At 44.0% G+C, this 27,540-nt stretch overlaps 2 long non-coding RNA genes across 2 annotated transcripts; one reads left to right on the plus strand and one right to left on the minus strand.

Annotated features, from left to right (window-relative positions):
- Positions 1–1,939: 1,939 nt before the first annotated feature.
- LOC125616091 lies at positions 1,940–26,198 on the minus strand. Its single transcript, XR_007346714.1, has 3 exons — positions 25,009–26,198; positions 19,625–19,634; positions 1,940–1,950 (listed from the first exon to the last, which is right to left on the minus strand). It is a non-coding gene; the product is annotated as an uncharacterized LOC125616091 (long non-coding RNA).
- On the plus strand, positions 11,233–24,997 carry LOC107140838. The gene is made up of 3 exons (XR_007346715.1): positions 11,233–11,261; positions 17,786–17,789; positions 24,813–24,997. It is a non-coding gene; the product is annotated as an uncharacterized LOC107140838 (long non-coding RNA).
- Positions 26,199–27,540: the final 1,342 nt, after the last annotated feature.

Raw genomic sequence — 27,540 nt, forward strand, 5'->3', positions numbered from 1 at the left:
ATATACTGTCTGAATCCCGTGAGAACTCAAGGGGAACTTAGGCAGCAGGATACGCCCTATTCCCAGCAGGAATAATCTTAAACCTTAAACCTGGAACCTAAACTGGGAACGCCCTAAACCCGATTATGTTAAACCAGGAACACCCTAATCCGCCCTGGTCCTTGAGCAAGGTCAACTACATTCAATGTCACTGCAAAATGTCAGCAACATGGGGTACGCTGGCAAGGAAATTGTCATACCTACTTGGCTAATGGCTCCCAGCAGTTGTTGTTGTTTAATAGCCATACTGACTGAGGTGAGACCGAATCTCAATGCAGTTTTGATTTACACTTCCCTTTGTCCTCCAGATTACCTCTGAAAGAGTTCGTGGGAAGTGGAAATCCAGAGGCTCCCACGGTTCTGTGTGTGAGGAAGCCCTCTGTGTGTATTTCTTCGCTGCAGAAGGAACTGAATGAAGATGCATTGCAAGCTAAAGTTCAAAAAAAAAAAAAAAACAAGGGAGCAAGGCCTTGTCTCAAGGTCATGGTCCCAGGGAGAAACCCCTCCTGGTCCTTCAGCCCCCATAGAGGATGGTCCTGGCCAAGGAGCCCTGAAAGGGAACTTCTCTGAGAGTGAAGCTCATCCTTGTGGCTCTGCTACCGGACCATGGGTCTCAGGCTCCCAGCCGCTGCATCACACTGTGCGAGCGGCTGCTATTTTTAAACCCCTCTTTTCTGTGCCCTTTTCATCTGACAGGTGAAGAATTGCCATCATTTTAGCACTGAATAACATTCATTATTCATTATCTGTGATGCAAGACCTTATTTACTACCTGGGTACTCCCTCCAACACCATGCTGAGACGACCTTTTTAATACCAAGAGGGGACCAGTCCTGTTTTATACCTGCAGATGCAGAAAATAAATGAAGAATGGGCTTCTGGGTTTACAGGGAGAGGGGGGGGGCTCAGCTGGAGACTTAAAAGCTTTTCTGCAGTGGGGGCCCTGAGTCAGAGCCCAAGACACAGCTTTCAAAATTATCGGAGGCTGTCGCCCCAACAGCTTGAGATTGTCCTTCGTGTCTTGAACACAGTCACGAGATACAGGCAGTGACTTGGCAGAATAACAAAGTCTATTTAGCTTAGTGTGCAAAGTTCATTAACTGACTTCCACAGGGGAAAATCACATTCCTGAGAGGCCTCTGAGCTGGACACGTTTGACATTAGGCATTTGAACTGTTTTCCTCTTGCCCTTTGCTGTCCTCTGCTAGCGTGGCACAGACCCAGTAAGCGTGTGAGAGTTTCGAGAACTCACCTGACCAGGACAAAGGGAAGATGCCCACCAGCAATCTCAAAGCTCTGTAGGCAGCAGGGGCAACCTTTGAGGAGCTCTGACTGCATGGCTCCTGATTTTCACACTGGACCCCACTTCTAAGGACAGGTCATTGACCAAGTGTCCTCACAGCCTCAGGTCTCCTCTTTTCTGCCTAGGACTCACTCCCTTACAATAGACAATGGACATCAGCTTTTATCCATCCCAGATACCAGGATCACATGCTTGGTGCTTTGTAGAGCAAGTTGTACTTCCAGGTGTGCTCCCAGGTGTGGCGGGGGAGTGGAGGGGACAGCAGGACACAGCAGAGAGTGGTCCCTGTGGCTATGGTTGCTATCCCACCTGAGGACAAGTCCAGCTGCAAAGGAGGCTCTGTCCAAAGCAAATAGACTTCCAGGACCCAAACTGGGGCCTCTTCTCTCCAGCCTGATCTTGTATCTCAAAATAGCACTTCCATCTGTAGGCTTCCTGGGCTTGATCTAACAAGGCAGACACAGATTTGAACTTGACACACTGTGTTTTTGTGTTTGCCAGCTTCCAAAATAGTGTAGGAGGAAAGAGGTGGCAGGAAGAGACCTAGTTCCTCTTCCAGATCTGTGTTTAGTCTCAATTCTCTGACTGGCCTTTCCCTTCCCTGCACGCTGCAGATTGCAAACACAGCAGCAGGTGGGCAGATCACAGGAAAAGGCAAAACACTGCCAAATGCACCGTGCTCAATCCTTGGGCTAATAATGACCCATAAGGTGTGGGGTGGTTTGTTACAGTGCAAGAGCCAAACCTAGGTAGGCCACAAGGTCACCCAGGAAAAATCCCATCACAGGTCAGATAGCATAGTGATTTGGAACCCGTTTTCATTTTGCCCAAAGGTTTTTTCCCTAGGATAAAAATGAGTTGTTTGGGTCCACGATGTAAAACACCACCATGATTATTTTTCGATATCCAGAAACAAAACCCAAGTATTAACACATATCTGTTAATTAAGTCAGGTTTTTTTTTTTTTTCTTTTCTAAAACAAAAAAACTCAAGATCTTGCTTGCTGGTTGGTGTGCGTTTCTGTGTGAACCTCTGCTCCTGCCGTGGGGCCCGTGGGGCATGGGTGGCTGTGCTGCATGCTCTGCCATCTGAATGATCCACTTTCTCTAACGCTCTCACTACCACAGCAGAAGGACCCCTGGGCTGCTGGTCTCCTGGAGGCATCAAACAGCCTGCAAGAGAGTGAGAGGACGTGCTGAGCCTACACTGTTTTACAGAAGGATGCTATGCCCAGCTCCTCCTGCTACCTTACCTCCTGCCCCATTCCGTGGATGAAACCCATCCTGCCCCTATGGTTCACACCCTGGAATGGGTGAGCCTGGGCATTTGCCCGTTTGAAAGTAGGAATGATAGCTACTGTTTTGGTCAGCTTTTTCACTCTGCAACCAAAAGGCCTGACGAAATCAATTAGAGGAGGAAGAGTTTATTTTGGGCCTCACAGTTTCAGAGATCTTAGTCCACAGATGGCTGATTGCATTCTTTGGGACTCAAGGTGAGGCAGAACATCATAGAGGAAGAGTGGGATGGCAGAAAGCAGCTCAGAACATCACATGAGGAAGCAGAGAGACTCCACTCACCAGGGACAAAATATATACCCCAAAGTCACACCCCCAATGCCCACTCCTCCAGCCACACACTACCTGCCTTCAGTTACCACTCAGTTAATCTCTACTGGGGGATGAATTCATTGATTGGGTTAAAGCTCTGATAGCCCAATCATTTCACCTCTAAACCTTCTTGCATGGTCTCACACATGAGCTTTTGGGGGACACCACATATCTAAACCATAAGAGCTACTACTATTGGTAGAGTTTGTATGACCTTTACCGTATCTAATACCCATGGGTTTCCTTTCCACAGTTTCAGTTGTCCACAGTCAGCTTCAGCCAAAAAGTATTAATATTTGTCTTGACACTTTTAAGAGACATGACATTCACATACTGATGAGAAAGTCTAGAGCTAGATTTACACCGAAGCTGTCTGGCTCCGAGCCTGCTGCATCACCACGGCACCCTGGCTTCCTGAAGTACTCTATGATGAAAACAGGTGAGAAACTCATGAAGCCATAAATCCCTATCTGGCCCATAGCCTCCCATGAGGAAGGTGGCAATTTTTTCTCCACATTTTTACTGGTACATTATACGTACGTAATCGTGGGATTTATTGTTACTTATCAGTACATTCACATAGTGTAACAGTACAATTTATCCAATGTCACTATCCAGCACTTCCCCCTTCCCTCCCCCATGTTCATGAGCATGACCTTTAAGGGTGGATATTAAGGATCAAACAAGTCTGAAAAATGGGGGAACCCAGCAGCATAGTACAGCTCAGGAACTGACTTCCTGTGCCACTCAGGCTCTTGGAATCTTTCACTAAACTTTCAGCATCAAAGGTGAATTGAGATTTTCTTTTCATACAATGTTAACAAGCCTAACTTAATATCCTCAGAATTTACTCAATATGTCAAGGAAATGTTTTCAATTCCAGGTTTCTATGGTCTGAATACCTGTGTCCTCTCAAACTTCAGACGTTGAAATCCAGATACACAAAATGACAGTGTTGAAAAATGGACCTTTGGAAGTGATTAGTCACGAAGGTGGAGCTCTCATGAGTGGGATTGGAGCCCTCATCAAAGAGAGCTTCCTCGTCCCTTTCACCTCGTAAGGACACAGGCAGAAGATGCTATCTATAAACCAGAAAGCAGACCCTCACTGGGCACTAACTCCACCAGCTCCTTGATCTTGGACTTCCTGGCCTCTGATACATTTCCATTTGTTTAAGCCATCCAGTGTACGTTATTCTGTTCTAGCAAGTTAAATGAACTAACACACAGGTGGACCAAACTTTCCCAAAGAGAGAGTAGAGGGAAACAGGACCCTGTTCCATCCACTGCTTCTTTCCTATAGTTGATCAAGAGAATCCAGTGGAGGCCTCTTCTGACCCAGAAGCCTTTTGTGTGTGATGGGGCAAGGATGGCTACCACTTCTTTACCTCACAGAGAATCAGAGGAAGGTGGTAGAGAAGGGATGACATCCTTAGGAATGAAAGGAAAGAAAGGGCCAAGCTACAGTCCCAGACATCATTCCATCCTTACCTATGTGGAAACATCCCCACACCCACTCACATGGCAAAACAGTTGGCTCTGGGTTTAAGTTCACGTAGGGCCATGTGGCCTCTCAGTCTTGAGATGTGAGAACCTACAGGAGGATTAAAAACCAAATGAAAATATCAGTGTATGTATAAGAAGCTAATGCATAATTTGTGAGCCACTAAGAAATGCTATGGTGTGATGATATTTTTAAAACTTTTATCAGGGTTGACAAATTCCTATAAATACTAGTCTCTGGTAATTCAACTTTATATTTCAGAAGAATGTGTACTGCCTATGATTTATGCCCCAGACTTCTTTTGGGTCCCAGGGATTGAACTCAGGGGCACTTGACCGCTGAACCACAAACGCAGCCCTATTTTGTATTTTAATTAGAAACAGGGTCTCACTGAGTTGCTTAGTGCCTTGCTGTTACTGAGGCTAACTTTGAACTTGCAATGCTCCTGCCTCAGCTTCTGAGCCACTGGGATTACTAGCATGTGCCACGGCACCCAGCAGCCCCAGACTTCTTAATTTCATTGATCCCCTGTGCCTGGTGGGGTCAGTCAATGACCCAGGGATTATAGGCTAATTTTCTGGATTTTTCCTGAGCCTGTAGATCATGGCTTTTTGCTTGTGTTGTTATAAGTCCTGGAACAAACTCTGGGGTCACACAAAACTTCATCTTCAGATGTCACTTTTGCAACTGTGCAGTCTTCTACCAAGGATGAGCTGTAATGTCACTTCCCACGGGTGGCTGGCCTCAAACCCTCTAGCATGCTGCCATGGAGTTTTGCCCAGAAAAAGCAAAAAGACATGGATGACACTGTGACCCATTCCATAGCTCCACAATGCTTGCTGGTTCTCCTAGCATGAGCATATCACATCAAGAATGTGATTGCTAATACATATCCTAATTAAAGGCTGGAAAAATAATATTATATTGCGACTGTTGCAATAACTGCAAATGCAATAACCAGCCCATGTGAGCTCTCATTTTGTTTTGCAAATGTTGAAAACATAAGTGAAGTGTACAGTGCCCATTCCTGGGAAAGCAAAGGGGGTTTCATCTCCAGGTCATGCAGAGATTTAGTCGTGGTGGTGAACCCAAACTCTCACTGAGAGGTTAGCAGGCAAGAGTTTGGTCTTGATTAGTCACATCTGCCTTGGGAGCAAGAATGGGTCCTTGGGGTTCATATAGAATTTATTTTGCCAACTGGGTTTGCTGTGCGAATTCTACTACATACCCTGTAATGGCAACCATCCCTTTTCCCATCCCCTACTTGAAAATATTCCAAAGATTTTCCTCACTAAATAAATTGCATCCTTATTCATTAATCATTTATGACCTCAGTGCTCCAGCTGGCCACTGATGTTTGGAGCTGCCCCATGAAATGAATCCAGTGCCATTGCTGCCCAGAGGTAGAGTGATGTCCTCTTGTCCAAGAGGCCTGTTCTCTGCAAAGGGGACGTGTCTTCCCAGTCTGACTCCAGACATGGTCCTTGTGGCCTGTGGAGTAAACTGTTCAAGGGAGGAAGGAGATGGAGTAAGTCCCCATGGGTGCCAAGGAAGTGAGCCTGGTTTGCCAAGGACACCTAGTCATGGGTCAGGGGAGAATTGTACATTCATAATCTATGTTCCTTTTGTGGGTCTGTTGTTCAAACTCTTATAGCAAAATGAGGTCACCACTTGATTCAAGGATATATATCCCAAACCCTTTGCCTTCATGGTTCCCAGCAGGAGTCCTTGAAGAGGCATTTTGAGAGGAGAAATGACCCAGCCAGGCACCCACATCCATCTAAGTCCCAAGGCAGCACCATCTGTGTTGTATCACTGCTTAGAGGCCAAGTGATCTCCCCACCTCTGGGTTACCCCTGTAATGAATGAGTAAAACAATCCCTGGGAACCAAATGGACACCCAGGGGGAGGAGGCTGTCATGACTGACAGGACAAGGTCCAGGCCCAGGCTGGGAATGAGTCTCAGCCTCGATCCTCCCCAGCTGGACAACCTCAGAAGAGCAGCAAGGTAACCTCTTGCTGGGGCTCTCCGTCTATACAAGGAGTAAAAAACATTTGAATTAAATGGTAGAGTGTATAAAACACATTTATCTCTGTCCTTGTAACCCTATGAGGTAGACGGTACTGTCTTTATTTTTCAGAAGCAGCTTAGAGGAGGCAAGAGAGCCATCTCCTGTGGCAGAGGGTGTCCTACTGGAGTCTACACCAGCTCAGGATCACTACTGCCCCAAGCTGCCATCCAAATGCATCACACCACCTGGCTGCTGCGGTCTCTGAGAGCCTATGGAATGGGCTATCATGGTGACCCTTGGATATCTTTCAGGTTCTTCTGTGGGCCACATGCAAGTCTACAGCCTTTAAGACATGGTAATGATTGCATCAGAGGCTGATGTGTCTGAGGTCCTGTCCCAGAATGCCCCTAGGCCCCCAGGCTTCTCCCCTATCTTCTCTGAGCCCAGACTCTAGACCTGTAGTGAAGCCATCAGTCCAGGGCTAAGCTGGGGGGGGGAGAGGCAGGACTGTTCTGGCCCACAGTATACCTTTGGCAAAATAAGGTCATTGCTATGGCCACCTGGTCTAAGACCATCCTCCTCAGGTCCTGGCCACCCCCCAGGTTCCACAGTACACCTGTCTTCCCATCCAAGTGGACCAGAAATGCCACCAAGCACCTTGCCACATCAGGGACCCCACCCAGACAGGTATCTCAGCCAACCTCTGTATCTCCCAGAAGGCTTAACCCTGCCACAACATCGTTTCATATAATGTAAAAATAAGGATTAAATGGACAACATAAGGGAAAGATTTCCCACTGTAACACATTTAGATACACGTGCTAGGTGTGCATCTGCAAAAAGGAAGGGCCACATGTCCTTTCATCGTGTGTCACTCTGTGCTGCTGAAGAACTACCCCAGGACCCTGCGTTCCTTGTCTGCTGCAGGTACAGCCAGACATACCTGGCCTCCTTGCTCTAAGCTCGCCATGTGAGCTCAGACATGCATTGCTAGTTTCTTAAGAACAAGTTACCTTTTTTAAGTGTTAGAATAGCCCAGAGTTGTTATAAATATTCTCATTGTCATACTGACTCAAGATTAGAAATAACATTCTGTATGTGTGAAACATCTGGATCATCACGCACCCCTACTAAACCACGACTTTTACTATTAATAATATTATCATGACTCAGAGCTGAGAAGTATGGTTCCTCCTCCAGCAGGTATAAATGGGCTCTCCTTTGAAGGAAAGGGTATTAGGAAGGGGACCTCATCTGTGTCCTCTGGAGGCTTCCTAGGGAATGACCCCACATACGTACACCCTCACCTAAGCCTCCTACAGGGCACAACCAACTGTCTGTGTCACACACTCCTCCCTTATGGCCCTGACCACAGTGGACCAATGTCATTGTTTTGATCCCCCTTTCTACAGGTAAGGACATGGGGGACCTCCTCTGCTCACAGGCAGCAGAACCAAGACCCACACTTAGGAACTGCTGCCCCATCCCCCTAACTAGCCAGGCTCTCTCAGTTTGCAGGAGTTATATTTAGTACCAATTGTGCTGCTTTGTTTTGTTTTTTAGACAAAATCATGGTTAGAGTCTCTTTTATCTATAGCACCGCAGAGCAAAATATAATAAAAAGCTGCCAAATTCTGACTCAGAGATGGGTTGCTGGTTTCCTTGTGTGGGTTCATTTCTGGGTCACTGCTTCCCTGTGTATCCTGCCAAAAGATAAGCTTGGAATTGATCCAGATATGGCCTAGATATCATGTCTCCTTTCTTGATACCCAGAGCAATGTGCTCTGTTTCCCAGGCAAAGAGGCCTCCCAGAATCTGAACTCAACCTCTTGTTTGGGGTTGAGATTTGATGTTTGTTTCTGCAGGCACATTATGCCTAAGCATCAGCCTCATTGGCTCATGCCCTAGGGCTCTTGGTCAATTCCTTTGGATCTGCTACTGAACCCTCCTGCCATCCTGCCTGACTCACCCAGTGGGGAATATGAGTTTATGGCTCACCCAGTGGTGGGTATGAGGTGAATGGTGGAGAACCTCTGTGAACTGGGAGTCCACATTCAGTGGAGGTCCAGAAAAACTTGATAGAGACACATTCCCAACTACAGGACACCCAAAATATGACCTGTCAACAAGAAGTTATGGGCACTTGCCAGGTGCCCCATATTTATCAAAAAAAAAAAAAACTTAGAGAGTGCAAACCTGCCTGTCTTTGAGGACCAAGACACATTTACCTGAAATTCAGTTCAATGTACAAAGTATATCAGTAATATGCATTTAAAGTTAAATTATAGGATATTGTCTTATTCTTTTTGTTGTTGCTATAACAGAATAACAAATATTGGATGATTTTTTTTAAGTTCATCTTAGATCATAGTTCTAGAGGCTGATAATTCCAAGATCAGGTGGACACAAGTGGTGAGGGCCCCGGGCTGCTTTGACTCATGGCAGAAAGCAAAAGGCAAATGAGTAGGTGCAAAAGAGAGAAAACACGAGGGTCAGATTGGCTTTATAGCAATGAACTCTTATGGTAACTAATCAAGCCTCACAAAAGCAAGGACTTTCACAGGATAAAGGTATTACTTGACATGAGGACACCACCCCACAACCCAAACACCCTCCACTATGCCCCATCTCCCAGTGTTGATGCACTGAGGAGTTAATTTGGGGGGGACACACTCAAAACAGGTATAGACCAGAGGAGTGTCAAGAACTGTAAAAGGCCTGAGATTTTTATTCTGCTGTTAACAAGTGAGCCTGCCATGGTTTCATGGATGCTGGCAGAAGACACAAGACTGTTGGGTCAGAAACCATAGACTACAACAGCACAGCAAGAAGCATGAGTTTACCATACCTCCTTCTCCCTCAAGTTCATAGGGATAGTGCTGATGCCTAGTGAGCACATGTGTATCTTCACTGAAGCTCAGAAACTCTGTGTTTGGAAACCCCCAGTGTTATCAGAGAGCTACTGACAAACCTGCTCTTTGCTCTGGAGGAGACATTATCTTCATTACACTGCTCAGGAAACAAATATGCCTTGTGTCACGGAGAAAACACTTATTCTGTCTTTCAAGTTTATTCTCTGTACAAACATCCAAAACTCATCCAGAACATGGACTAGCAATAGCCCTGCTCACAAAACACCTATAAAGAATTGGAAAATTGGGATTACAGATTGGAGAATTGGAGAATCAGTTCCTAAGGAGATATTAAAAATCTATAAATAAGAGGTTATAAATTGAGGAAGATTTCATCAACTGAAAGAAGGGCCATTTTCAGTTGATTAAAGACACAAGATGTGAAATATTTTTCTCAGTATTTTCCATGTTTGATGCTGTTTAACACTAAGTCAGTAACCTGTATGTAGAATTTCCTGAGCACATACTCAAGGAAAGAGGTACTACCCAAAGGCTATTGGGTGAAAGTGGGGAATCATCTTGGGAAGTGTAATTTTCTTGAAAGTGAGTCAAAGGTGGATAGTTCAGGGAATGGAAACTTGGCTAGAAAGATGCACTTGGGAGAGACCATTAAAGGGTTGGCTAGAAAGATGCACTTGGGAGAGACCAATAAAGGGCCTCCTTCAGGCTTGCTTAGATATGAAGAGAGGGAGGAACTGATCCAGATATGCTCTTGCAGGAACAGAAGCTGTATTCCTTCTGTTCTGTGGGAAACTTGGTTTCTTATGCCAATGATCATGACCCTAGTCAGATGTAGTCATTTGAACCAAAAGAGAGGTGTGAAATCCGAACAAGAAAATAGAAAATTTGCTTCTTTTTTAAAAATTTAAAAAAAAATTAGCTCTAGATGGACACATACCTTTATGTTATTTATTTATTTTTACATGGTGCTGAAGATTGAACCCAGCACCTCACACGTGCTAGGCAAGCACTTCACCGCTGAGCAACAACCCCAGCCCCCAAAGTCTGCTTCTTTTGTTTTTGAGAACATTCTGTGACTCTGAGGAATTTCTGTCTTTCTTTAAGGAGGAAAGAGCATCACGTTCTCTTCAAATTCACAAGATTGTGATTTTCTGAGGTCTGTGTACCCAATATTTTGCCAGGAGGTGCAAGATACCACAGGATAAAAATGATAATTTCCCTGGAGCTTCAACTCTTTATTCATTCACTCATTCATTTACTCAATAATCAATGTATTTATTCATTTAATAATGAATTATCTCAGTTCACTGTATGTTAAAGTAGTTTTAAATTAGCTTAAAGTAGTTTCATAGTATACAAACATAAGATTGCGAAATTGACATTCATATTTTTTCTAATGCACCTAGAGGCATTAAAATACTGTCTAGTCATTCATTTCTTCATTTATTTATTCAGCAAAACTTTGCCAAGAAACTGTCAAGCACATGGGCCTAGGCATATAAAAAATGAGTGAGATGATTTTAAGAAATGATATGTGCTGTAAAGAAAAAACATGGGCAAAGGAATAAACAACAATTGAAGGAAAGGATAGACAAACTAGATGGGGTGGTCATGGAGAAGGTGACATTTGAGTTGAGACCTGAGTGATAAGAAAGAACAAGATGTAAAATAGCCTGGGGGAAATGTTCCAGGCAAAGAGAAAAGCAAATGCAAAGGTTCTGAAGTTTGGAGTGTTCTAAGAGTAGGAAGGAGCTGGACGCAATGGCACATGCCTGTGATCCCAGTGGCTTGGGAGGCTAAAGCAAGAGGATGGCGAGTTTAAAGCCAGGCTCAGCAAAAGCAAGGCACCAAACAATTCAGTGAGACCCTGTCTCTAAATTTAAAAAATTCAAAATGGGGTTGGGGATGTGGCTCAGTGGTCCTGGTGCCCCTGAGTTCAATCCCTGGTACCAAAAAATAAGAGTAAGAAGGAAGCCCTTGTAGTGAGAGTGTTCTGAGCAAGAAGACGAAAGGCAAGAAATGGAGAGATGTAGAGGAAGCCAGCTGTGCAACCTGGACAAAAACCCCAAGGGTAATTGGAAGCTGTGCAAGAACTTTAAATGGATGGTGGCGTAATTTGCTCCAACTTAACACTTTCGATGCCATCCTGGGTAAGAGTGTGGGCAAGAGGACCAGACAGGCCAATGTTTGTTTATGTCTCATCCTCGACAACATTAATGATACCTGGTTGGGAAAGTTGAATAAGAAGCCCATTCAGTCCTAGGTCCAGGTGGGAAAACGCCCCAGTGTGCATGTGGAATGCATGAGGCAAAGACACCTGAGACACAGATGAAAGTACATCATCAGCCTACAGATCAGCCTCATCTGTGCCAACCACATCTACACATTGTTCTCTCCTTAACTTATTGGTCATTTTTATTTCCTTAATGAACCCTTTAAGCATTCTAAAAAGTCTAAATTATTATTTTACTTTTCCAGGAAAATTGCACATAAATTAGTGAGTACACTGAGGCATCTTCAGCATTCCCCTGTAACATCCCCAGGTGAGGAGGCTGAGCCAGTCTGAGTTCCTGGGTCTTAAATACAAGTCATCTCTCACTGGAATTTTCAGCAGAATGGAGGAGCCACCTGGCATCTTGAGTTCTCAACTGAGTGGTGCAATGTGTTAGTCAGGATTTGTGGTTGTCCAAAAAAAAAAAAAATCTCACTCTCATTAGCTTATAGAGAACAGGAATTGATTGGAAGGGTATTGAGCAACTACAGAATCAAAGAGAAGACTGAGTGTGACCAAAACCATGAGAAGCTAAGTAGCTACCTTGACAACCATGTTCACATTTAGGCACAGCAATTGCCCTTCTGGGCCCGCCAGATGCAGAACAGCTGCTTCCACCACCACTTCGACTGGCATGCAACTCATGAGAAAGAGTACCCATGGGTGCCCCAGGCTCTGCCTCAATTATTCCAGAAGCAAAGTGCTAGAAGGGAGCATCTGCTTGGGTCACATTTGTGCTCAGTGTATCCTAGGCCTTCATTCCTATTCTCCGAACATAGTAGGGCTAAAAATGTATCCAGGCAACAAAACCTAGGAAAATGTATTATCAGCACACACACATACTGAAGAATGTTCTTTAAACAGAAAGAAAATAATCTCAGCATGGAAATACAGGAAGGAATAATGAGCACAGTAAAGTGTAAATATAATAGCACACAAATTAATACTAATGAGTATGCAATTATCATACTAAAATATCAAAGAGTTTTAAATATATTAATAGAGCCACTCTACTACGGCAAGAGAAAATTATTTGAAATATTTGAAATATCCTAATGTCCTTAAACTCCCTAGGAAGTGGTAAAAGGACTAATTTATATTTGGCCTGTAATTAATAAAGAACATATAATGTAACACCTAGAATAAAAAAAATAGTAAGAGAGCATATATCTAACAAGCTAACAGAGGAGTAAAACCAAGAAGTTAGAAAACAAGAAAGAAGAGGAGCAAAGAACAGGAATAATTAATTGACAACAAATAGTAAAATGGTAGATTTAAACAAAAAAAAAACATGCTGGCAAAACCAATAAATGTGAATGGATTAAAGATATTCAATTCAAGATCAATTTTCTCAGAATGGATTTGAAAAGAAATAACTTAAGTTGTTTGTGGGAGATACTCCTTAAACATAAGTTTGAAGAAAATTTAAAAGCAGAAGGATGGAAAAAATGTAAACTATAAACTGAATAATAGGAGCCCAAAATTAGATATAAAGAAGACCTTCCCAGTGTTAAGGACAGAAGAACAAGCTATTGTGGAAACTTTCTTGAGTGTTTTTAAGAATAAAAGATTCTCATTAGCCTTCCAGAAACAGGGAGATGGAAGAGGCCACCTCAGGACACCCTCTTGTCATTCCCACATTTTTATAATACACCTGGAAAGAACACTGGAAGAATTGGCCATTAAATAAAAGTTAGTAATCCATTATTGGATGTTGGTTAGTTATTTACCATACACCTATTTGCATTGTCCCCTAAATATTTTCATTGAGAAAATATAATATTGAAAACTCCAACTTCCAGGCTTTATTGGAGCACTTTGCCCTCTCTATCACTCTCTCCTGGCCCTTCTAGCCTTGGCTTTTACATTTTCTAAATACTCTAATTTCCAAACTGGATCAACTATTTCTTTGTGCAAGAGTAATCCTTTTTAATCTTGATCCCTTCCTTTGGGTTTCCAGTACAAGAGTGGTTGCCACAAATAATGTCCTTCCCAATATGGGAGAAGGTCCCCTCCCATTACCCACCTCCTCACCTACCATTCTCTGACCTCTGCTTTTGGCCCCTTCACAAGCCTGTTCTTTGGCTTGACCCAAGAACCCTGCATCAGCTGAGTTCTGATTTCTCCTCCAGCAGCACATCCCAAACTCTGTGTATTTTCTTTCTCCTCCTAGCCCCTGGTATGCTACCAGCTGGTTCAACTTTGAGCAATCAAGCTCAACTCATTAAACAATCATGTTTCACAACAGCTAGTTCAAAGAGGCCCTTATTGACCACCATTGACACAATTTGAGCATCAAAAGGAATAGTGACTACTATTGATAGGAAATGCCCTGACCACAAAAAAACTCATGATGAGTCCATTACAATGAGATAGAGAGGAAAACTAAAAATAAAACAAACCACTTATTTGTCACCATTAGAGGTATCTCCTTCTCCTGAACAATGGCAATTAAAAGGAAACTTTTTAAAAAAAGTTATTTTCTACCTTTTCATTAGGAAGTGGACTTCAGAGTAATAAACATAGCCTACTTGATGAAGGAAAGCTCTATGTTAAGGAAGAATGTCATCTAATAAATGTAGAAGGACTAACAGAGTTTTAAAAATCACCATTTGACAATTTCTAATGAAATAATTCATTGCATCAATGATTATTATGACTGGTAACACTACACAATGACCGGTTGATGGGGAACTGGATATTCACATAGTACCAAAGCACAACCTCCAGTTCACTCAATCATCACAAGGGAGAAAGTGTAACTTTATGTAAGAGAGGCTTGATCATTCTTCTCCTAACCCCATGATCACAGCTGCTTGATATGACACAATCGATATATTGCAGACACTGAACCATCCATGAAGTGTTATTACCAAAATAGATACGTATTTAACCTGAGTCCAAACAGGCTCACAGGTTACAGGAATATGAAGGACAGAGGAACAGACAAACCAAGAAAACAATCAGACTACCTAATGGCCATCTTTCTACTGGATGAATGGCTGCTTCTGTTTAAAAAGTCAGTGTTGGAGAGGGAGTGAGCTCAATGGTAGAATTGCCCTAAACTGAAAGAGACCTAAGAGATGGGACTAAGAGTAATTCTTGTTTGGATTCTGGTTGTAATAAACCATCTGTAAAAGACATTTCGGGGACAACTAAGAAATATGAATGTGAATTGGATATTGGATGACATTAGAGAATCATGGTTAATTTCTCATTATAATAATGGTTTTGTGATTATGTCTTTTTTTAAGATAACTACTTGAAGGAATTGTAGATTGGGTTTAGGATGATATTAGAGAATCGTGGTCATAATATGATATTGCAATTAAGCAGGAAATGACATTTGCTAAGATACCCACTGAGTAATGACTATAACTTTAAATGCTTCAGCCAAAAACAAGTAAATAAAGTAAATATGACAATTGACTGTTAAACCTGGTGATGACTATGAGGGCCTATCCATTCTACTTTCTTGATTCTTCCCCTGCCTTTATAGTAACCATTTTACATTATAAAAGAAATTTATTTAAGAATAACTAAGAGAAAAGTAGAAAGTTCAACCCATCCCTTAACAGGGTTGTTTTTCATCAGAAGTAATTAATAAAAACTGCTTATCTCATTGTGCCACAGGCAGTCATTAATTATTGGTAAATTATTTCTCAATCTATTCCCCAAGCCTTTCAATGAAGGGCAGAGTACAGCAATATTAACAATTGGAGGATGATAAGAAGACCACAGAGTTACAGGCTTTTAAATTGTACAGAACTGGGCTAGAGTAGAAGGTTGCATCCTGGTGTATACAGTCGGCCCTAGCATGCATGGGGTCTGCATTCACAGATTCAAACAAACTCAAAATATTTGAGGAGAAAAACACATCTGTACAGACTTTTTTCCTTGTAATTATTCCCTAAACAACACAGTGAAACAACTATTTACACGGCATTTGCATTGTATTAGATATCACAGGTAATCTAGAGAGGATTTAAAGTGGGTCCAGGGGAACATGCATAGGCTATATGCAAATACTATGCCATTTTATATTAGGGACTGGAGCATCTTCTGGCTTGGGAATCCATGGTTGGGGGTGGATCCTGGAACCAATCCCCTGTGGCTATCCAGGGGTCATGGTACCTGTTTTTCTCAGAAAGATCTTAAAACCTGGCCCTCCATCAGCCAGATATCCAAGGCAGTAAAAGGTGGATTCTTGCACCCTCTAGTGGTGATGACTGGTAACTGTTTTCTACTCGGCGCCTGAGCCTGGAGTTGAAAATGGATTTGGGGAATGTTCATGGATCTCACTTTCCACAGTTGGTGATGGAGTTTGTGGCTTAATGAGCTTCTTCACCAAAAGCTGGAGGCATCCATTCAGCCTCATGCTCGCCACCATCATACAGAAGAATTCAGAGCAGCATAGCCTTGAGGAGAAAGGTCAGCATAGCTGAGTGGGCGAGAGACATTTTGGAACCTTACAGGGACTTCTAGTGAAATTATTGTTCTTGAAAATGTGGCCATGATAGGAGCTGCTTGTCCCTTTCTGGAACCATCCCATTAGCTCAGATCAATGAATCCATCTTCCATAGATCGGCAAGCCATCCATCATCCCCCAAACACCAGCAGGCACAGGCTGCTTAAGAGCAGAGGGACAAGGAGGTGAAACCAATGAGAGGTGGTTATGTTAATAAAACAACAGCAACAGCCACAGAAGCAGCATCTCTACTCTGCCATACCCAACGCTCTGCCATTGACACGGACTTTCAACTGACTCCTCACAACAACCATATCAGATAGTTACATTATTATTCCCATTTTACAGACAAGCACTACTGGGACAGGGAGAGTTAAATAACTTGTCCAATGTCACGTGTTTTTAAAAGGTAGCAGAGCAACACCTGACTCCAGTTTTCCCTGAATTAAAGGAACAGTTATGGCCGACATTTCAGATTTCCATTTCAGATTTCCTACTCAATCCTTAAAGAAAGAAAATATCCATCTTTCAAGGCTCATTGTCAACAGACCATAATTCTGTGGGAGTGGAGAACATTTAGAAGCTGGCCTTTGACATCAGGATTTCCAAAGTGAGATTCTGATCGTGTGGCCTGGGACATGGTACTGTGATTTTGTGATCTGCCAATGTATAAACAGGCGGACAACACCTCCCTGAAAACCTTGATGTCAGGGCAAAATGTATCACCTGGTGGGGCTCATAGGAAAAGCTCCTTGGCAGGCTTTAGGAGTAAAAGTGTTATAGACAATGCCCTGAGGTTACCAGATGGAGGCATACTGGATCCTTGTCTTCCCAAAAGAAAGATTTTGGTCAAGAAACACAGTGAGTAAAGCATAAAGGGTTTATTCTGTGAAATGGAAGTACCACTCTGAGACGTGGAGCTGGCAGCCTCCAAGAAAGGAACCAGTCTGGGGTTCCACACGTGGAGAGTTTTTATATTTGAGCAGAAACCTCCCTCCTCATATATTATGTATTTGGTAGTTACTGTGGGTTTCCCACCATGACTTGGTGCCCCTGTATTTGTTGGAAAGTTTATATTAAATACAAACAAAACCTTTGGAGATCTAAAGCCATCATGTAAATTACAACAAATTGGGGTGGTCCAAATGACCATGCCTCGGTGCCCTGTTTTGAAGTTGGAATGTTCCTTAAGTGGAGAACTCTGGGTCTTCTAGTTTAAGAAGGTAGTATCTGGCCGGAAGGACCTGGGTTTGTGACAGGTGTTTTATTTTGTTTTCATTTGTTTGTTTTTTGTTTCTGTCAACCGAGGCAGAATGATCTTTTGTCACTCAGGATGGAGTAAGCTCTGTTTTCCCTCCCCCAACCCACTCACATCTAGCTACCTACTCTAGCAACTACAGTCAGTGTTTCACAAATATAAGGCAAGTCAGAGCTAAATCTGCAACTCCAAACTGCATTGCAGAGAGAGCCAGTCTCCCTCTGTCCTTAGAGACAGATTCCAGCCCACAGAGGACTTGCAGTGGCCCAGTCTTAGCAGGCAGACAAGAGGGGTGAGCCTTGGAGAGAGGTCAGTGGCCAGCTGCGCAGGCCTCATGGTAACTGACACAAGTATAAATGAGACTCTAACATGTGTTGGCCTCAATAAAAAGAGCTACTCTTCCATCATGGGTCCTGGGGGGTCTTCAAGCCACGCATAGACTGTTGGTAGAAATGTCAAGTATTTTTCCAGGTCAGGGGACTGGAGGAGCAGTGGCTTATAGGACTGACATGAAGTTGTGCAGTCTGTGAACTACACAAAGGCACCCAGCTAATAGGGGACTCTGGGCTATGTATGGCACATTCCTCACCCTCCAAGCCAAGCCCTTCAGCAGGAATTTATATCTGACCTGGAGGAGGGAATACCTTTTCCAACAGTCTGCCTAAAGGGACCATAATAACATGGAAATGTGCTCAAAAGAAGATGGTAAGTGCTAAGTGCTAGCTCCTGGGGATTATCCCAGACAGCACTCTGTGGGGCCCGGCCCTTGAAGGAGTGGGCCTGTGTTCTGCCCCATGTGTGCGAAGGCTTGATGGAAGGTGGCTGGATTTGGTGAGGACAGGGGCCTTCTCAATGTGGAGTGGTAGACAGGACTGAGTGGAAAAGTTGGGGAAAGAGTGAGAGGACCATTTGGCAGGTGTGGGTAGGAAAGGAGGACTGTAATAAATTGGGGGATTATAAATTGTGGGTGACATAAATACCATCAACATCAAAAAGAAATAAAAAGAACTATATGATGAAGAGATTTGTCATACTTTCATGAACAAATTGCACTTGCAAGGTATGACATTCATTATAACAAGTAGAAAACTCCTTTGCATAGGTAACCAACGTGGTTTAGTGATGCAGATATGGGGAGGAAGGAAAGAAGCATCACTCAGGACATACCTTTTCAGGAATGTGCACCTCAGGAATGAGCCCCAGGACTCAGAAAGCACAACTCCAGTCCTAGAGGTGATGCTGAAAAGGGAAACCCCAAATATGGCAGACTAGGATGGAGAAAGCAGGCCTGGCTCATGGCACTCAGCCCATGAAAAGTGTGGCAGTCACTATTGGCTCATGAAATCACTCAGACTTCTGTACTTAAGGAGACCCAAAAGTGATAAAAATATCCCTTTCTGCTACAGATTGAATATGCCACCACCCCACCACCACCTCCACCACCAAAATTCACATGTGGAAACCTAACCTTACACGTGATGGCTCTTAAAGGCCTTTGAGAGGTGATTCAATAATGAGGGTGGAGCCCTCTATGATTGGGATTAGTGTCTGTATTAGTCGGCTTTCCATTGATGTGACAAAACACCTGAGATAAACAACCTCAAAGGAAGGAAAGTTAATTTTGGCTCCTGGTTTCAATCCCTAATCATGCCCTGTTGTTTGGGGGCCTGTGATAAGGCAACACAGCATGTTGCAGAAGAAAGCTGCTCACCTCATGGTGATCAGAGAGCAAAAAGAGAGAGAAAGGAGCTGAGGGGGATCCCGATATCCCATTCAAGGGCACACCCCTAACGCCCCAACTTCCTCCAACTCCCAATCATGCCACAAACTGGTGACCAAACTTATAACCTGGGGGACATTTAGGATCCAAACCACACAGTGTCCTTGGTTATGGTCAGCAGCTATCCTTTGGTCTTTCCACCGTGGAAGGACAGCAAGGAAGAGCCATCTATAATCCAGGAAGCCGACCCTCAGCAGACACTCAACCTGCTGGTGCTTTGAGGCTACTCTTCCCAGACTACAGAGCTGTGGGAAATCAGTGCTTACTGGTTGGCCACCCAGTCCATGGTGTTTTTGTTAGAGCAGCCTAAGTGGACACAGACAATTGCTTGACACAAAAACTGATAAAATTGGGAAAATACGTAAAAACAAAGCCCAGGCAGCCACTAGTCACCTGAGAAATAACAGGTACCTTAAGAATGTGGATGCTGGGGTGCGGGGGAGAGCAGAGGCTGGGGCACAACACTTGATAACAACTGGTGCTCAGCAGACAGCAAAGACTCCTCTGACACTCTCCTCCCTTGGGGCTCACATCACAAACTCCAAGGAAGGAAGCCAAGTCAGGGGCCCAGGAGAAGGGATGGAGGTAAGAGTGTTAATGAAGGGAGGGGAGCTGAAGTCGGGGGGCACTGCAGACATGAGCAAGAGCAGGAGGGACCAGCACTGCATGATGGGGACCCTCATGAACCAGCCTCGAGCAGGGAATCCTGGCCCATTTGCTTGTTCCCCATTCCTGTGTTGGGCTTTCTGAGCACAGTGACCACAGCCCTGGCCTCCCATCCAGATAAAGGCAGAGATGGACTGGAACTGAGACTGGAGGCTGTGCATGTATGTGCAGGAACAGGTACGGGTTGGGGGTCAGAGATACATGGTGTGCAAGGGTATACACCCATCACAGCCATCTTTACCCCCACATCCAGGAGGGGCTATGGCTTAGCAACCAAGGCTGTACCCCAATATGGTCCTTCCAGGGTTGTGTACCACCTCACCAGGGCCTGCTAGGCCTTGTTTAAGAGAAGCCCCTCCCAGCTACCTCCCATCCCAAGAAGGAGTCCAGGAAACTGACCAGGGGATTCTGTGATCCTGGGGCCTATGGTATCACATACAAGGCCACACAACAACCCCTCCGGATTGGCCCTAACATAACCAGCTCCCCCTGAGGCCTTCCCACTGTAGCCCAGTCTGCTGGGGAGGATGTTGGTCAGACTTGGCCCTGGTTGAGTGTAGGGCCTTATAGTTTAGAAGACAGTCCAGCTTTATTCCACTGACACAGCTTCTACCATCAAAAGTGGGATGATTTTGAGAGCCAACAGGCCTTTGACAGGGCCTGGCATCTTTCCAAATAAGTCTTCTATTCAGAGCTGATATAATGTCCCCTTAGCTAACAAAAGCCACATGTTCTGTGAGCAACATCCTTCACTTGCTTGAGCCTTGTTCATTCAGAGGTCCCACATCATTCCATGGCAGGAATTGCCACCTGTTGTCCACTACACCCATTTCTTCCCCATGGGCGCATAACTAGATGATGTCTCCCAGCCTCCTTTTGGCTTGCTATGATTGCGTGACCAAGTCCCAGCCAATGAAATGTGAACAGAAGTGGTGGGCCCACCCAGCACATAAATCCTTCCTGTGTTTGGATCTCTGCTCTTTTTCCTTCCACCAGCTAATGCAAAAAAAAAAAAATTAAACCATGTGTGGGACAGGGGAGCCCCCAGATGGAAGGATGCTGGGACCTCCATCACTGCCTAGAGGAGAACTTTCTCTGAGGTGCAGCAGAGAATGTGGAGCAGTTTCACAGCATACGAGTTACCAACGCATCTAAGGCCAGTGAGACAGAACACCCCCACACACATGGCATGAGATGGATTTATTACTTACACATAGGCTTCAAGGGACAAAAGAAACCTTGGATCATTGTGATCCAGGCCCACACGGCTCAAGAAAGCTGCCTGGGACAGACAGAGTTTCAAATGCCCATGAGCCATTTGCACACATGGCTGAGGGATCCTGAAAGTCAGCTGCCCTGGGTTATAGACCTAAAGGGCAACAGGACTCATGAGGGACATCCTGTTTCCACAGGAGAGAGGAACAAAGCCCAGGCTGTTTCCAGCAGTTCCTACCCATCTCGGTATATCATGTTCTGAGCACATTCTGTAGTTGTTCTTGAGAGATTCAAGCAGGAAAGGAGAGGAAACTGTGGGAAGCCAAAGCCACCCAGAGGACTGGCCTACACCAATTATGAAATTCATGAATCAGAAATAAGCTTCCACCATTTCTGAGCCATGACATTTGGGGGTTATTTGCAATAGCAGGCAGCATCACTCTAGGTAGCACCCGTTCTGAATAATTATTCAGCAATCATTCATTAATTATTCAGCAAATGTGTTGAGTAATTACTGTATGCCAGGCCCTTCAGTGAGTATTGAGGATTAAAAAGTAACCCTGTCCCCAAAAAGTTCACAGTCTACTAGGAAGACAGACTGCCACCATCTCCTACTGCTAATGTCTCCACTGCCTTTACCAATTAGTGTCCATCTCATTGGAAATCAGAAGCCCCCATGCTTGGCAGTCCCTCCCAGAACATGGTCATAGAACTATTGTTATTATTCTGGTCCTATGCTATACTTCTGTGCCTCATAAATGCTGATTTCATCAGATCATTTTTCTGCAGAAGAACTTCCAGAACCTTCCACAGTATATAGAACAAACATTAAAAGTCTGAACCTTAATTTCCAAAAACCTACAACATGGTGCTGTCAAACCCAAGTGATCCAAATAACAGGTGGAGACTTCTTGACACTTGAGACCTAGATAAGATGGACACAAACCCCCAACTCCATGTTCTGTGGCTGTCCAGAGCCCTTCTTAACATTTCTGTGGGCTTTGGGAGGCTCTCATTCTTCTGCCCATTTCATCACCTAAGGCTCCAGCTTCCATTGTCTGTCAAACACCATGTTAACTTAGATGGACACCAAGACTTTCCCTCTATTCCCATAAAAATGTTTTTTACAAAACACTGTCCAGAAATTGACTTCACTTGTGTTTGAGGTGGATAAGTTTGCAGAAAGAATTATGTCACTGAAATGGAAAATGTTCCATTAAATACCCGTTCAGAGATGTCTGTTGGCTATCACTGTCCCTGAGGAATTCCCTCAGTCACTTCTTACCACATAGGACCCTGACCTCAGCCTCTCCATCCCCTTGCCACATCCTCTCTTCTTGCTGCCTTATCACTAACATCACCTTTCAGGATTAAAGCTAAAATTCCTCCCACTCTCTTTTAGAACAGGTTATGTCTTTGTTATTTAGGCTGTTTTAACCCCTAGAAAGTCATCAATTTTTTTTGAACAAAGAGGATTCCTTCAAGAATCTTCCCCTGGACCAATGGAATAGAATCGAAGACACAAAGACAAACCCACATAAATAGTTATCCCATACTAAACAAGGCACCATAAACATACACTGGAGGAAAGATAGCCACAAGTGGTGCTGGGAAAGCTGGAAATCCACATATAGTAGATTGAAATTGAACCCCTATATCTCAACCTGCACAAAACTAAACTCTAAGTGGATCAAGAACCTAGGCATTAGATCAGAGACCCTGTGCCTACTAGAAGAAAACATAGACCCAACTACATTTTCATCACGTCGGCTTAGGATCCAACTTCCTCAACAACACCCCTAAAAATGCAAGAAGTGAAATCAAGAATCTATAAATGGGATGGTATCAAACTGAAAAAGCTTCTTAAGAGCAAGGGAAACAATCAAAAACGTGAAGAGAGAACCCACAGAATGCAGAAAAACTTTGCCACCTGCACATCAGATAGGGCATTAATTTCCAAGGTATACAAAGAACTCAAAAAACTTAACACCAAGAAACAAATAATCCAATCAATAAATGGGCTAAGGAACTAAACACACTTCTCAAAAGAAGAAATACGAATGGTCAACAAATATATTAAAAAATGTTCAATATCTCTAGCAATTAGAGAAATGCAAATTTAAGCACACTGACATTTCTCCTCGCTCTAGTCAGAATGACAATTATCAAGAATACAAGTAACAATAAATATTGGCAAGGATGTGGGGAGAAAGGTACACTCATACATTGTTAGTGGAACTGCAAATTGTTGCAACCACTCTGGAAAGCAGTATGGAGATTCCTCAGAAAACTTAGAATGGAACTATCATTTGACCCAGTTATCCCACTCCTCAGTATATACCCAAAGGATTTAAAATCAAAATCAATATATTAGAGTGACACAGCCACATCAATGTTTATAGCAACACAATTAGCTAAGCTATGGAGCCAATCTATGTGCTCTTCAACAGATGAATGAATAAATAAAATGTGGTACATATACACAATGGAGTATTACTCAGCCATAAAGAAGAATGACTTTATGACATTTGCCAGTAAATAGATGAATCTGGAGACTATCATACTAAGTAAAATAAACCAATCCCCAAAAAACAAAGGTTGAATGTTTGTGCTGTTATGTGGACACTAACCTACAATAAGGGTGGGGGTGACTAGAAGTTCAATGGACTAGACAAAGGGGAATAAAGGGAAGGGAGAGGGAATAGGAAAAAGAAAGACAGTGGAATGAATCTGACATCTTTCCTATGTACATATATGAATATACCACAGTTAATCTTAACCATCATATACGTCCACAAGACCAGGGTTCTAATTATGAAAAGATGTGTTCCATGCTTGTATAATTATATCAAAATGGACTCTGTCATGTATTACTAAAAATAACCAATAAAAAAAGAATCTTCCTGCAATTGTTAAGGGAGAAATAATTGTCATTGTCTCACCTGATTTCAAAGTTCCTTTCCAGTAAACTTCAACTTTTCATTCTCCCAGAAAGATGCTATAGGTGAAAATCTCAAGATTTTTTTTTAAAAAAAAAAGTATGCAATATTTGTACCTTTATTTATTTTTCTAAAATTTAACTTACATTCAATTTTAAGTGGCCAGTCCTCAAAGAGCAGAAATAGAATCCCACTCTGCTCAGGATTTCTGCCCTTTTGGCCATAAGGTTGCTTCTAATTTTGAGAGGGAGGACTCTCCTTATATGAAGTCATGTCACTGGGGTTAAGGCCACCTGGTCACCTTGCAATGTGCTAAGATGTCCATTTTCCCATGTGGGCCTTGGCCATCGGTCCCTCCATTTGCTCTCTCAGCTACTTCTGCATCACTTTCTGGCCTTCTGGAATCTTTTGCTCTTACAGAGACGGACATTTCATGAGACCATATGGGTCTGTCTGCTCAAATGTAGACACTTGGCCACTGTTTCTTCTCCAAGGTTTCCTCCCAGGGGAGGGATGCATATGGAGCCCAAAGTTACCTGGAGTTTCTCACATTCCTTCCCAAAACAGTGATCAGCCTGGCGGGGTGGGGGGTCAAGAACCAGGAGTCTCTTTCTTGGGACTGCCACTTCATCTGTGCATGATTTTTTTCTTTTTTCCTTTTCGATTTGCTCTCCCTAAATTTGGAAACATCTCTTCTCTTGAAGTGGAAGTAACTTGGGAACAGAAACACCTGCAAACTCCAAACTGTATTGTGTTGCCAAAGTACAGGAATCCTCCATCAAAGACGAGAACCTGAAACTCAAAGTCAGGGAAACAATCATTTTTTCTTCTTTCTGCTGTAATATATTCTCTTCCCTGAGACAAATAAACATGAAAGATCCACAGATCCCAAACCCGGAATGAACCACACGAGACACTGGCTGCAAAAAGCAGGAGGCGTTTATTCTCACACAGGCGCCTGCGGGTGCTCAGCGAAACCTCAGCTGGAGCTTCGGTGAACTGGCACACCGGGCTTTGGGGTACAGATCTTTTATAGGGAACAAGTGGGTTAGTTCTTAGCATAGCACAGCAACAGTCTTTCTATTGGTCCTTCTGAATCCAGCAGTTGGGTCACCTAGGGGGTAACTTGTTTTTCAACTTTTGTTCTCGGAAAAACCCTAAAATTGCATCCTGTCCTTTCAGTTCCTGTTTTTAAACCTAGTTCTCAAGTTTAACCGGTAGGGCTGTCTAAAGGGAACATCTTGTGGTAGGGGGCCCGTTAGGGTTATCTATATGGAACATCTTGTGGTTGCATTGTGCAACACCTGAGGTGCTACGTGCTGCTGGAGGGGTTCTGACATGGGGGTTGGGTGAGGGAGCATCTTGCAGCTTTGAGGCCTAGGGGTTAGGTCACCTAATGCTGGGCCTGGGGTCTTGAGGTCCTTCATTCCCCCCTTTTCTTTATCCGGGATATAATCCTATATCCATTGATCTATCTGCTCAGAGTCCGGCATTTGCTCAGCTGATGGCTCAGGGTGCTGTGGGAGTACTTGATATTGCTGCGCGAGGACCATAGTTTGGATCACGGACAGTCTTTTTTTTATAAATTGCATTAATTTGTTAAATATGCAGGGTCCAAATGTTAAAATCAACAGCAATACAATCAAGGGGCCGGCTACAGTAGATAATATAGTAGTTAACCAAGGGGACTTATTAAACCAGCTTTCAAACCAACTTTGGGAGCCTCGCAGGGATTTTTCCCTTGTATCCAATCTTTCCCTAAGCTTTGTCATAGATTCCCTTACTACCCCTGTGTGATCTGTATAAAAGCAACAGTTTTCTTTTAAGGCCGCGCAAAGTCCTCCTTCCTTTAAAAATAATAGGTCCAGACCTCGTCTATTCTGCAAAACAACCTCTGATAAGGAGGTTAAGGATTTTTCTAAAGCAGTTACAGAGGTTTCTATGGCTCTTAGGTCTTGTTGGATTGCAGCTTCCAGAATCCCCAGTTGTCGAGGGCCCTCAATCAGAGCTGCAGCCCCAGTCCCAACTCCTGCCAATACTCCTGCTCCTAACAAGACTGCTAGGGTAATGCTGATAGGCTCTCGGGTGAATCGAGTCCTGCTCATGAAATGTCCCTCAAAGGTTTCTGAGGAATAATAGAGTAGCCGTGGGTAGATTTGGACTAACACACAAAAATCTTTAGACTGGTTGAAAATGGCTGTCACAACACATGGTGTAATCCCAGTGTCACATGCCCAGTAGAGCCCTGTTGGAGGTACTAAGTACGTGGATGGGTCAGAAGGGGTAACAGTTGCAGTGCGTGCACAGAGCTCCTCCGATCTAGGGGAGTTTCCTATGCATGTTCCTGAACCGGTTATTGCAGGCAGCGTCAACCTGTGGCTAGTTTCCCAGTGGCAGCTGGTGGAGGTGCCATAGGTAAAATCTCCATTAATAGCTACTCCTTCATAGTAGGGGGGACTCGCCTGGAGGCAAATCCAGCAGGACTCAGTGAGATTGGGCTGGGTGGAATTGAGGGCTTGGTATCCCCCTCTAACTAGGTCCATTAGTCTTTCTCCTGGCCCTGGTAAAGTAGGATTAGGTGTTGGCCTCGAGGGTGCCTGTTTATATTTTTTAGGAGGAGAAGCCTTCTGACTTGGGAGTATCTTATTGGGGCCTATTGGTTGGGGGTTGGTATCTATTACTAATCTTATTTGGAATAGGGCTCCAGGGTCATAGGGACTTCGCTCGAAAAATACCCGTAGTCCCCATTGTTTTCCTTTTATCCAGTCCTTTGAGGCTAGGCCTGCCTGAGTAAAGGTAATATTTAAGGGGTTGCAGGCAAATCTGGTACATGGCCCTGCCCCATGCCATGTTAGGTTCCTACAAGAGTTAGCAGAAAGTGGGGGTTCATTTTGTTTTTTTTTTTTTTACTTGGATCAAATCCCAGAGTGAGCTAGGGTTCCAGTAGGCATCCCCTGTAGTTTCACATCCTCTTTCCCCTGAGCGGGAACAATAATAATATTCTTGTTGACCACACTCAAGTTTATCTACTTGTGACCTATCTTTGGGGCATACATAGAACGATTTTTTTCTTAGCTCCGCTCGAGTTCTCGGGTCTCTACACCCTGTGGGATAACGTATACAAAGGCAGCGTCCACTGGTGACGCACGCTTGTGACTCATTTGGGCCATCAAAGTGACGAGCCCCCACCATCAGGTGACAGAGATCTGGCTCTAGGGTTGGCCACCAAGCCCAAAGGGGGTATTCTGCAGAAGTTTTTTCCCAAATTATACTTCCTGTTCCTGACAACACCTGCCATGTTTGGCTCACAGTCTGGTTGGGGTGCCTGGCATCTGCTAAGGGGAAGACAAAGCACAAAGCAAGAAAAATCAACAGCGAGTGAGTCTTATCTTTAGCGGATTCTGGGTGCGTTGCAGCCTCCATTCTGGATCCGGAGAGGCGTCTGCGGACTCCTGCGGATGTGCAGCTTTCACGTGGGAAGCGTGGATCCAAGCGGTGATGCCGTCCACTTTGATTGCAGTGGGAGTGGTCAGCAGAACGGTGTAGGGTCCTTTCCACCGTGGTTCGAGGTTCTTGCTCTGGTGTCTGCGTACCCAGACGGTGTC

This window comes from Marmota marmota, unplaced genomic scaffold (assembly GCF_001458135.2).
Source record: "Marmota marmota marmota unplaced genomic scaffold, marMar, whole genome shotgun sequence".
Taxonomy (NCBI): domain Eukaryota; kingdom Metazoa; phylum Chordata; class Mammalia; order Rodentia; family Sciuridae; genus Marmota; species Marmota marmota.